Here is a 13184-nt window from a genome sequence, read left to right on the forward strand (position 1 = left end):
AAGACAATAGTTATTATGAAGTTATTAAATGTGGAATTATAGGAATATTTCCCGAATAAAAGTGGCATGAACGTGAGATTAAATTACCCAACAGATTGAACAAAATTTTAAAGTTTTTTTAAAATAAAACTATTTCATTTTAATGGCAAAATCTTTGTACTGTACAATGTGGTTTGGTTTAGTTTGAATTTTGCGCAAAGCTACACGAGGGCTATCTGCGCTAGCCGTCCCTAATTTAGCAGTGTAAGAGTAGAGGGAAGGCAACTAACCATCACCACCCACCGTCAACTCTTGGGGTACTCTTTCACCAACGAATAGTGGAATTGGTCGTAATTTTATAACGACCCCACGGCTGAAGGAGCGAGCACGTTCGGTGTGATGGGGATTCGAACCCGCGACCCTCAGATTACGCGTCGAATGCCTTAACCACCAGGCCATGCCGGGCTCTCCTGAGCTGTGAGAGTAAACATTCATAATGATACTCACAGTAATACCAAAGTAAAGCATTATGAGAAGAGATATGACTTTAATAGACTCCTCTTGCCTGTTTCCACATTGGACGACGTTTGTTGAGGGTGAGTTTACGAACTTACAATGCTAAATCCAGGGTTTGATTTCCCGCGGTGTACAGAGGTCAGACAGCCCATTATGAGGCTTTGCACAAAGAAAACAACAACATAGCGTAGAGCATGGGATTTTGTACTTGTACTGTAATGTTATAAAGTTTTGTTTTTAAAAGCAAAATGGTTTTTGTCGAGTATAATATGTCAAAAAGTGAGAAAAAACCTTAGCAGAATTATGTAAATACTGTTTTTCAACCTCATTTGAATTATTTATTCTAAAGCGTTTTGAAAATGAGGTAATATATTAAAGTGACATCTATCGGAAATAAAGATAATTACTAAAATAAAACGGGTCATTTGGTATTACAAGAACCAAAGTATATTACATAAAATGTACACCTGAGCAATAATTATTAGTCGTTTACGTAGTACATAGTTACTTTATTTATTTAAAGTTATTATTAAATATGTACACTTCCGGTAAAATAGCTTAGTAAATCCATTAATACAATTCCTAAGGCCTTATTAACAAACATCTAAACATAAAGGCTTAGTGGAAAGATATATGAATCTGTGAAAAACAAACACCACATTAAATTTTATATCAGTTACGAACAGCTGGTTCGCTATCCCTCGAATAACTAATTGGTATTAACCTCACTGGCTTTTCAAATATATTTTTCTCAATTTTTCATGCACAAAATTGTTATAATTTTGTTGATTACATGGTCTTTATTGATATATATGTTATGCAATAAAATGTAAACAAAAATTTAATTAATAGTGTAACATGTTCCAATAGTTACCGCTTGGGTTCCATACATATTTTACATAGAAAATAAGTTTTCACTCTTCCTTTCTTAAACAGTTTTATTACAATGGGTTTTGGTTCGTTTGTTTTGATTTTTCATCCAAAGCTGGCTGCTCCTAATTTAGCAATGTAAGGCAGCTACTCATCAACACCCACTGTCAACTGTTTTACCAACGAATAGTGGGATTGACTTTTACATTACAACGTCCGTATGGTTGAAATGGCAAGCATGTTTGGTGTGACAGGAAATCGAACCTGTCACCATTAGGTTACAGGTCAAGCACCATAACCATGAGTTTTGAAACACACAAAAACCATAAAAGTACTTCGTATATGATACAATATGCAGACCTTAATAGTAGCAGCCCCCTAGTGACATAGTGGTGTGTCTGCAAACTCATACTGCAAGAAACAGGGTTTCAATACCCATGGTGAGCATATATAGTCCATTGTGTAGCTTTGTGCTTAATTCTAAACAAACAAACAAACAAAATAATGATAGTAAGTTGTTAAAAACATTTCTCTAAATTGAGGGTTACAATCACCAATGTTCATATGATTTCTAATAAAGGAGTGTTGTATTTGGTAAATAAAAACCAAGTTAATCAAGGTTTAACTCACCTTGCTTATCTCATCAGTTCCTATGATGATGTTGTCAAAAACTGAGAAGTTAGAAATCTTCTGGTAATATATAACATTTACATTCCAGTTAAAGACATCTGGAAGGTTGTGTCCTGTAAAACATTTATACTACATTAATCTGCTTTTCATTGTGACATGAAATCAATTCAGAGACTATTATGAGGAAAGTTTATCTTCAAGTATCAGACAATTAGACCCACTAACAAAATCAGCCTCAATCAAGAAATAAAGAGAATAATTTGGGTTTTAATACCTTGACTGAGTTTTGTGGTGCATGAGAAACAAACAAATTAGACCTGTTTAAAGGAAAGTGAAAATACCCTTTATCTAGACATAATGAGAAGAAACTTACTGGTATATACAAGTGTATAATGACTTCTTTTAGATCAGTAAATAGCTCAGCAGCTTTTCATCTCTTGAGATGAATCTCTTCTGAAATAGTAACAATTAAAACAAAATAAGATTCGGTTTCTACGTCCAGACGATAGCATTAACTTATGACCTTTGTTCTCTTACATCACTGGTCAGATGTTGGGTATTATAGTTCCTAGTTCTTTTAATATGGATGCTACATTACTGCGATATCCACTAAAGCAGAATAGGAATTATCTACTATAGAGAACAAATAAAAAACAAAAAGGACAATTTCAATGGTTTTCCAAACCATGTGTTTCAACTATAGCTGCATGTAACCAAGATAACAGAAAAATGTTACCATTTTTTTTCCAATAAAGCAGATAGAAAAAATATGATAGGCCTGCATATCACAAACAAAAACAAATATTTGTTGACTGAATTTTTTTTGTAATATTTATAAAATTTTAAGTTTTATGTAATACAGTTGAAAATTATTCAATATTAATTGTGCAAATGTCAGTGATTAACACTTAAAGAAAGTGCACTCATAAACATGGTTAGGTTGGACTTCACAATTAGAGCCTGTGATTTGAATGGTGCTAAAGTCCTCTAGTGTGTAAACAGGTAAACAAAAATGTTCATGACTGACAAACCAAATGCATTACATGTACTTCTTTGTAGATGTATTTCAATAAGCTAAACAGATTCCATGTTGTTTGTTTGTTTTATAGAAAAGCCACATTGGGCTATCTGCCATATCCATTACAGAGAATAGAACACTGGACTTCACCACTTACTGCTATCCAACTGGGGAATGAGGCAACTGATTCCAATACCTATGATTTAGGTTAATTATGTGACAGCTGGAGTTACAATAAAGGTGGTCACATGCCTAAAAAATGTTTTAACTCTATAAAAAAGTAAAAGTGTAATGACAGAACTTATTTTACAAATGTAATTTTTGGAACTCCTGAACAGCTGAAATCAAGTTCTGACAGTAAGAAGCTGGAAAGGTATCCACTTATCAAGAACTCTTCTATGAAGAATTATACATTCTATGCTTTTTGAAAGTTAGAAGTAAAGGTTTATGCTATTAATTACTGCAAAACAACAACACAACCACTCTTAGCAATACAAGCTGGAGATTTTATCTATATAATACAACTGTAACTACAGAGCATGTTCACATTATTATGTGGCCATGGCTGTTACTTGAGAGATGTTAGAAATATTGTTCAGTAGAAACTGTAACACTTTCTTAAACAACTACCTACTATCACTTTCCTTACTGCTGGCCAAGCATAGCCAGGTGGTTATGGCACTCGACTCATAATCTGAGGGTCTTGGGTTTGAATCCCTGTCCTACTAAACATGCTCGCCCTTTCAGCCGTGGGGGCATTATAATGTGACAAGCAATCTCACTATTTAATGGCAAAAGAGTACCCCAAGAGTTGGCAGTGGGTGGTGATGACTAGCTGGCTTCCCTCTAGTCTTACACTGCTAAATTAGGGACGGCTAGCACAGATACCCCTCATGAAGCTTTGTGCAAAGTTCAAACCAAACCTTACTGCTATTTTCTCTCATTACATTTGGTGAATTATCAAAATCCATGTATGTAAAACAAAACATGTTTTACCACATTAAAATACATCATTTGTGTTGTTAGCATTAATGTTTTGAAATATATTAGCTATCTGGTTTTACAGTTGTGTGTAGAATTAGATTTAATCATTTAACATCTCAGAACATTCAACAGTAGACAGTTTTATCATATTAAAACCTACATCTGTTCTGATACCCTCAAAAACAAATATTCTACAAGTGTTGTTGCAAGTATTTATACATGATCCATTTAAACAGTACTTAAGCTATCTTTATGTTAAACTGAAGTAAGTTTGGTTTCAACTTTACATAAATGCTTAACATAAATTTGAACAGTAGAAATTATATCTATACATGTAAAAATGGCTGGTTTGGGTTGAGAATTTTTTTTTTATGTAGAGGAACAAAGAAGATCGAAACATTGTTCGCTCCTATACATAAAAAAAATTCTTATCCCAAACCAGCTGTTTTTACATATATATTTCTCTACAAGTGGGTTTTACCTTCATCACTGAGAAATTATGTCTATATTATTTTTGATTAATTATTAATCAGATTTTTGCAATAAATCACAGATGGTATTTAACTAATGTACTAAATGGTCAGCACAAAGAAAGAAAATAAATGAGTTCAAAACTTTAACTAATTACTTAACTAGATACAGAAACTAACAGAAAAAATTGTGCTGTTATTCTATAACTCATACAGTTTGAATCTATGTAATCTTTCAAACAGTTGATAAAAATTGCATTCACACAGTCATAATGGTTGTCAGTAATTTGTTTATTCCAGAAATGGTAATGTGTAGGAGAAACTTAGTTAAGCAAAATGACTAAAGAGTTACAACAGGTTTTAGAAATATATATAATTATTCATGTGATACAATTTAGTCACCTAAGATCCATCATTTACAGTTTATTTAAGCAACTTGCTTTATTATGTTTTCAATTCTGGGATTAAAGTACAAGTGAGTAATTTTTTCTGCAGAAGTTATTTCTTTCACATCTAATATTGTAGGCTATCACACTATTTTCTAGCTCTCTGAGAAATGGAAACTTAAGAACCACTCAATGGTGTAAAATAATTTCAGCTGAATATATTAAAACTTATTTTTAATGTTCAAATCAATAAAAAAACTATTTAATATTCATAGCTAAGTTCTGCATGAGCACAATCTGTATTACCATTTTTTCTTATCTTCTGAATCTCAAGATGCCATTTCTATCAGAAAAGGCTTTCACCATTTTTACTTTGTAGTATGTTCCTTGGTTTATTTGCCTGTCTCGTCTATGTTACTGCTTCTTATTTTCAATGTGGATGTTGAAATGTATTTTATCAGTGACACAGACATGTTGTATCACACATTCTTATCGCTGTTAAAAATGATAGATAAATAACAATAAGCATACCAAAAAGACAAAGAAAAAAATCACAGAAAACAAGATCATTTATTTATAAGTTAAACATTTAATGTTTTTTTTATTAGGCTGTTATTACTTCAGAATATTGTGTTGAGCTACACAAAAAATATCTGTGCATATTTTTATGCACACCATACCATCCCTAATTTAGTAGTGAAAGACTAGAGTGAAGGCCAACTCTTGAACTACCCTTTTACCTATCAATAACACAACATTATAACACTCCTATGGCTGGAAGGGTGAGTATGGTCAGTGGGACAGGAATTCAAACCTAAAACCAACATGTTATGAATCAAGCACTCTAACCTCCTCACCATGTCAGGCCAATTAGGTTGTTAACTTACTTTGTTTTTTTTTTTGACACAGGGTAAACTATACAAAACCCTAAAAATCAAAACATGGATATACATCTGGTAACCAACCAAGTAAACATGGATATACAAGCCTGTATTTACTATATTTTACACATTTTTAAACTTTTTATAATGCTGAAAGGTTAAATAAGCATTTACAATTAAGAATTGATGTATCATTAAAATTCTGTAAATAGTTTCTTGTGACATATTTTAAAAGGTAGTGTGTGGTCCAGTAACTTACATAACTGTTAACTAACCTCTGTAATTGTGTTATAGGTGTGACCACCAATGCCTTGCAAGAGGTTTATGTGAAAAATGAGAAACTTGGATTTTTATCAAATGCATGAATCACCTCAACATTGACAAAAATTTAGTAGAAAATCTAGAATAAAATGTTAATCTATTAAAAGTTCAAAAAGTTCAAAAGGTCAGCCTAAACACTAATAAAAGACCAATGATGGACATGTTTTATGTGCTTACAATGAACACCACAGTAACAGGCAACAACCTACAATATGGATCTTTGAACCATATATACCTGAAACTACAGTTTGAAACTTTGCATCTTCCATAATACACACACTTGATTAACTGTAATATTTTACCATTTAAATATATCTTATTCTATCTCCTACATCTTCATTCAGTTAAAATTTAGTCTCACTAGCAGTTGTAACCCTTGATAAAAGTATAAACCGAAGCTTACAAAAGCAAATATTGATAGTGATATTGTTTATCTTACTGTGGCTTATCTTACATTTACAAAAGCAAATATTGATAGTGATATTGTTAATCTTACTGTGGCTTATCTTACATTTACAAAAGCAAATATTGATAGTGATATTGTTTATCTTACTGTGGCTTATCTTACATGTATTCTTCTTTTATGTTTCCTCCATGTCAAAATATGGTCCAAGGGCAAGGCAATTTTTACTAGAGGTATTCATATACAGAAGACAAAGATGTCTAGTTTGTGTTGTCACAAGTATCATGGCAGTTTGGATCTACAAAGAAGCAAAATAAAATATTCATGTCAGTTTGGATCTATAAAGCAATACAAAAAAACAATATTCATGGCAGTTTGGATCCATAAAGCAGTACAAAAGAACAATATTCATGGCAGTTTGGATCTATAAAGCAGTACAAAAGAACAATATTCATGGCAGTTTGGATCTATAAAGCAGTAAAAAACAATATTCATGACAGTCACCTTTTATGGAAAATAAGCTTTAGAATATATCTTATTTTAGTCTAATACATTTTTCCAAAAGTATTTACAAATTAATTATATATGGGTTTATAATTGCTGATCAATGCTTCTGGTGTTATGTTCTTTGGTTTTTTACTTAACATAACTGCATGCATACACACACACACACACACATATATATATACCTAATGTGTTTAGTGTTCAGATAATTACCCATATACTTACCCTCTTCTAACAATCTGTTGTAAAGTTAACAACAAAACATACAACTCAAGTGTACTGCTGATATAAAAACCTCTAAACATGTGATGGAAATTAAGTTCATTCCCTGGTTTATACAGTATACAAACAGAAGCTGTGGTGAGTTCATTCCCTGGTTTATACAGTATACAAACAAAGCTGTGGTGAGTTCATTCCCTGGTTTATACAGTATACAAACAGAAGCTGTGGTGAGTTCATTCCCTGGTTTATACAGTATACAAACAGAAGCTGTGGTGAGTTCATTCCCTGGTTTATACAGTATACAAACAAAGCTGTGGTGAGTTCATTCCCTGGTTTATACAGTATACAAACAGAAGCTGTGGTGAGTTCATTCCCTGGTTTATACAGTATACAAACAGAAGCTGTGGTGAGTTCATTCCCTGGTTTATACAGTATACAAACAAAGCTGTGGTGAGTTCATTCCCTGGTTTATACAGTATACAAACAGAAGCTGTGGTGAGTTCATTCCCTGGTTTATACAGTATACAAACAAAGCTGTGGTGAGTTCATTCCCTGGTTTATACAGTATACAAACAAAGCTGTGGTGAGTTCATTCCCTAGTTTATACAGTATACAAACAGAAGCTGTGGTGAGTTCATTCCCTGGTTTATACAGTATACAAACAGAAGCTGTGGTGAGTGTTACTTTTTCCTACATTCTCTTTCTTTTATATAAATGTTTTTATGTTTCATCTTCATTCCTCAAAAAAACAACAACATTATATATATATATTAGACATGCACACACACATCCATACACATAACTATGTACATTCATTCTGTTAGGCAAGAATAGATTTAGGAGCCCCTCAATGAGGAGGCCTTTTCCTCTCCCTCCAAAACAGAATTGTTTTATCAGTAACCTGAAGCTGTGTGTGATATTTGAATCTAAATAGTTGCAAATATTTTGATTCTGTGGCAATATATTTATACACCATAATTACACAACCACTTAGAAACCCTCGGCAGTGCCTAAATCACTTACTCAGAATTTTCAACTCAGATCAGTCCTAACAAGTTCATATATCTTTGAAAACATCTGGTTTGAGTAAACCTTTTAAAAATAAAATCAAAGTTTTGTCATAAAATAACTATTATTTTGATTTTCTATAAAAGAAAACAAACTGCAATTAGTATTTCTTTATTTTCATATTTACAGTATAGATCTATATACAGCTATTAGCAACTCCCAAAATTACATGTATGTTCAGTATTCAGCCTTCTCTGCTTTCAATATATCAAATGATCAATATTGAACATTACATTCACCCAGAAATCTGGGCAACTTAGCTGATTTCCAATATTAGAGACAAATAAATTACGAATATATATATATATATATATAATACATATAAAGGCTGCGAGTGACATATTTATAGATAGATGGTTTCAGAATGTGAAAGATGGCATCACTTTTAGCACTGTCATTCAACACTTATTTCAAAATAATGTAATAACTGTGAAAGTACTTTGGTACCATGGCCTAGACTTCATTTGCTTCCAGTATGTTGATGACAGATCTGGTAGAGCCCTAAGATCTCAACAGTCAGTAATGGGCCAAAAACAAACACACACACATCAATATCATCACCTTGACAGTTTTACATCACCAAATTAAATACCAAAGAAACTTTGTTCATTCCAGGAATAAATGCAAAAGCAGTTCATAAAAACACTTAGCCCTTCCAAAGCAACTTTTAATTATGAAAAATGATATGAAAAAATACTAAGTTGAAAAAGAATCAAATTACAAGTATTTTCTTATTAGTTATCACTTTTAATTGTAACCCACACAGGTAGGGGAGACAGAAGGATTAAGGGTATAGAGTTAAAGCCACCACCCTAATCTTTAGGCATACACTGAAATTTGGGATAAAGATTAAGTAAGAAACACAGTAACAGGTAGAATTTCAATTAGCTAAGTGATGTGGCAAGGTAATTATGTAAATATTTAGTGTGATGTATGTGTTTACAAATAAGATCATATCTGCTACAACATTGCTATGTATGTCAGACTCAAATAACAGCAAGATGGAAGGCTAGGAAGCATACCTATAAAACTCTGTTAACATGAAGCACAATAGCTCTTTTACTCCTTCTTCCCAATACCAATGCTAGATATATAGATCATCAGCATATTTATTTGTAGCCTTTATACCTCAGGCCCCTCAGAACTGCTCTGCCACCTATAAACTAGCTACATTAAATGGAATTGGTGAAATGATAATTAAAAAATTGCTTATTTGAGACATTACTGAATATGACTAGAGATAATTTCTTGCAGTTTAATGAATATTTCTGGGGGTAATTAATTGTTGGATAAGTGTAAGGTGCTTGAGACCATTTTTAAACTGTATTAATCACTTGAGTAGACTTGTGCCAGTAGTTTTGTACTGTGCATTAGAAAAATCCATACACATATTTTATTGTTTGTATAAAATCTACTGGTACATGAAGTAAAATAATTATTGCACAGGGTGCCTGAAAATGAATAAATCAATATTAAAGTTGAAAAACTTTGTTATTGGAGAGATCAAAAACTGAAGTAGTAGGCTTGTAAGTTTTAATAATTAATGGACTTCTACATGTCTTCCATCATTTGCTATAATTTTTCTAATTCTGCATTCAAGTCTTAAGAAAACATTTTTCAATACAGCAGTATGGATGGTTAAGATAGTATCATGAATCTGATGTTTCAGTCTTTCAAGTCTTTTGGTTTGTTATGGTAGACTTCTGTTTTCAAACAGCTCCAGAGATGAACATCTAAATAGGGTTATATTGGGCAAATGAACAGGCCATTTTATAAGTCCTCCCATACCAACCAAACACTCTGGAAAAGTTTGGTTTAAAAACTTTAGTCATCAAATGCTATAATTTAAATATTCATGAAAATAATTTCCATTTCCTCATAAATCACTACATTTATCTTCTTATTTTCCTTTATTGTATAGGTACAACAAAAAACTACATAAAATGACTGAAAGACTAAACATACAGTTCTACCTGAACTACATGAACTCAATACACTACTCTAAAGAATTTAATTTTGTTACCTGAAACTGAGACAAAACCAAGTTTGAACCCATGTTCCAGGTTATAAAGCTAGGGTTTAATACTTTAAAATGTTGTGTATTGAGATGTAAATCTTTGGTTTTCATTCTTTTTCTTATCATGAAATAGAAACTGGTAAAACTTGTGAAATAATAAATTCTACTTTTAGTTTGCTACAATTTTCTACAATGTTTATTTATTATTCATTCTGACATTTGGTTCAACTATAAATTTTGTTTACATTAAAGCACTAGCTCATCTTCTGTCAAAACACTGAGATTTGTGCTGTATCATTTATTAATGATTTATTAATGATTTATTAATGCTCTGGCATGGATTTTCCTTTGTTTTTTTGTAAGTGATAAAACTTGCGTGCTAGTTGTTTTTTTCTTTAGATTTCTGATGCTATATTTAATAAACTGTTTTTATCTGACCCTGGTCATATCAGTGTTTTGATTAACCCATTACAAACTTTACATTTGTGCTATATTTTTTTAAATTAAAAAGTTCAAATAAATGGAAGCTTGGATGTTATATACCATAAGTGTCAAGGAGATATTTTGTGGTAACAGTTACCTGATGCTGTTTATTTTTAGGTGCTTTTTGTTTGCATTAAATCATTGACAGATGATACAAAAAAGACAGATCAAGAGAGTAAGGATAACCAGAAACCTTAAAATCAATATGGGTTTAGTTCAACACAGAGGCAGTAATTTTCATCAAAGTACTAAAAGTATATGTGTGTGTCTTAGCAATTCATTCCAAATAAAAGCATTACAATATCCATCTTAAGATCCAAAGCTTTCAATAAGTTCATTACATTGCAAAGTGAAACACATGCACACAAATGTTAACTTGCTGCATCAGAAAAATAATAGGTATGTTTGAATTATATACTTGGCCGAAATCATACTTGAGTTGAACCATAGATAGGTATGATACAAATTAGTTATAAAAGCTGTGCTTTTGTAAAATAGTGCGTTTGATTTTGAGATACTTAAATTGTTTTTGAGTTCCTATATTTTAATTATCCTGCCCCCTGGATTCCTGTGCAAAAAGTAAGTCAAGTGTCCCCTGTATATTAGGTACCAGTAAGTTAGTGAAGTTTTTGGGCTTAGTAGCTTCAGCCTAAAAATGTAAATAGTCAATTAGGCTTAAAAGTTTGAGCATCCCTGTGATAAACTTCAGAACAACTTGTGTACACTTACATCTTACATGAATTTTGATTCAAACAACGATTTTTATTTTGATATGTCTACTATTTGTATTATTAGGTAACCAGTTACGTAAAATATTACATTACTTTTTTTGCACTTAATCACGATAACCAGGTGTTGAATTTTCTGTACCAATTTACTTACTTTAAAAGAAGTGAGATATACCCCTTTACTTAGAGAAAAATGTGTTTTCATAACATTTATTATTCAGTCTATGTTTCACAGATATTAATTCTCAACCCCACATGAATTACTAATACTGACTAATACATAATGCAACTTTTGATGCCCCTAGTGTTACAATCATTACATAATTAGTCTTTACACTTCTGAATCTAAAGCTTCAGAAATTCAACTCTATTTCTTCATGTAACTGAAATTAGGAAGAAAACTATCATATTACAATTTTATAAGAATTTACAATAGGAAGCATTTTAGTGTAGTGAGGTACAATTTCATAAAAGCTATTCAACTCAGTCGAAGTATTACTACAGTACATGTATGTAGGCTTAGAACAGATACATAAACTGTTTACAAAAATATTGGATACAATTTATTAGTATATGAATTTTTCTCAACCTATTTTTAAATAAGTTACATTTGAGAACATCTGCAACCCATGTGGACATATTGTTATTCTATTCACTAAGTTTCATGAAACTACAAAACAAAAATAAAAATTGTGTTCCACAGGAATAACATAATTGATTAACACTTTTCTGTTAGATGGACACAACTTAAATTTTTTGAATTTTAGCTAAACATTTCAATAATGTAAAAATACCAAGCATTTATTTAAAGTGTTTTATAGTAGCTAATAATCATTACATATTTTATAATAAAAAAAAGTAAAGTTATGCAAACTTACTTACAATTGAATACTAAAATACTTGCAATTTCTTATACTGCATATCAAGATTCAATACAAAGTGACAAATATCCCTACTAATACAAAGTGACATAAATATCCCTTCTAATATTTAACATATGATTTGTTCCAACTCTCTGTCCGTGCTCACTCACACACACCTCAAGAAATAGTGGAAATGAAATCCACCCTTACTTTTCATTTCAGGAAATCATTGATTCCGCTTATAACATGTTACCCACCACTAATAACAAAGAGCAATCACCATGTTAGAAAAATAAAACCATCTATGGATCCTTGAAGTTGTTTTCCTTAATCTGTTTGTCTTTGAAAAAAATGCACAAACATATTTTTTATTATCACATTCATCTCTCATATAATCCTATAAACTCAATATAACCAACTCTTTACCACTTTTTTTTTTCCACATAATTCTTCCATCCACAGATTAGTTTTATTATCCTCCTGTGGACCCTTTCCAACAAGTCAACATCCTTTCTTACATAAAGAGACTAAAATTGTACAGAACACTATTTTTAAAAGACTTATCTATCACTATGACAAGATCGCTTCCTTCAGAAAAACTTTCCTTTTTATGTTAAATATGCGATCCAAACCATGATAACCCAAATACATTACTAAATTACTGAATTACACACTTATAGACAATTAACTAAAACTATTCCAACTTATCAACTGATCCAATTTTAAGTATTTAAATACCTGGTGCTTTCCCATTAACCCCCACAAGTGGTAAGTTTTCAACCATATGAATACAATGCTTATCAATGTATTCTGAGAAATTTATTATGGATAATCACTATAT

At 31.5% G+C, this 13184-nt stretch overlaps 1 long non-coding RNA gene across 11 annotated transcripts in view; it reads right to left on the minus strand.

Annotated features, from left to right (window-relative positions):
- Positions 1 to 13184, minus strand: part of LOC143237208 (uncharacterized) — a 116845-nt gene that overhangs the window by 97202 nt on the left and 6459 nt on the right. For 7 of the 11 annotated variants that reach the window (XR_013019922.1, XR_013019920.1, XR_013019919.1 and 4 more), the window contains 4 exons: positions 6624 to 6756; positions 5160 to 5348; positions 2369 to 2448; positions 1996 to 2108 (listed from right to left, as the gene is read on the minus strand). This is a non-coding gene — a long non-coding RNA (uncharacterized LOC143237208). Of the gene's footprint in view, positions 1 to 1995; positions 2109 to 2368; positions 2449 to 5159; positions 5349 to 6623; positions 6757 to 6911; positions 6926 to 13184 lie in introns of those variants that run through there. The other 4 variants (XR_013019926.1, XR_013019930.1, XR_013019924.1 and 1 more) reach the window with 2 other exon arrangements.

Source organism: Tachypleus tridentatus, chromosome 13, assembly GCF_004210375.1.
Source record: "Tachypleus tridentatus isolate NWPU-2018 chromosome 13, ASM421037v1, whole genome shotgun sequence".
Classification (NCBI taxonomy): Eukaryota; Metazoa; Arthropoda; class Merostomata; order Xiphosura; family Limulidae; genus Tachypleus; species Tachypleus tridentatus.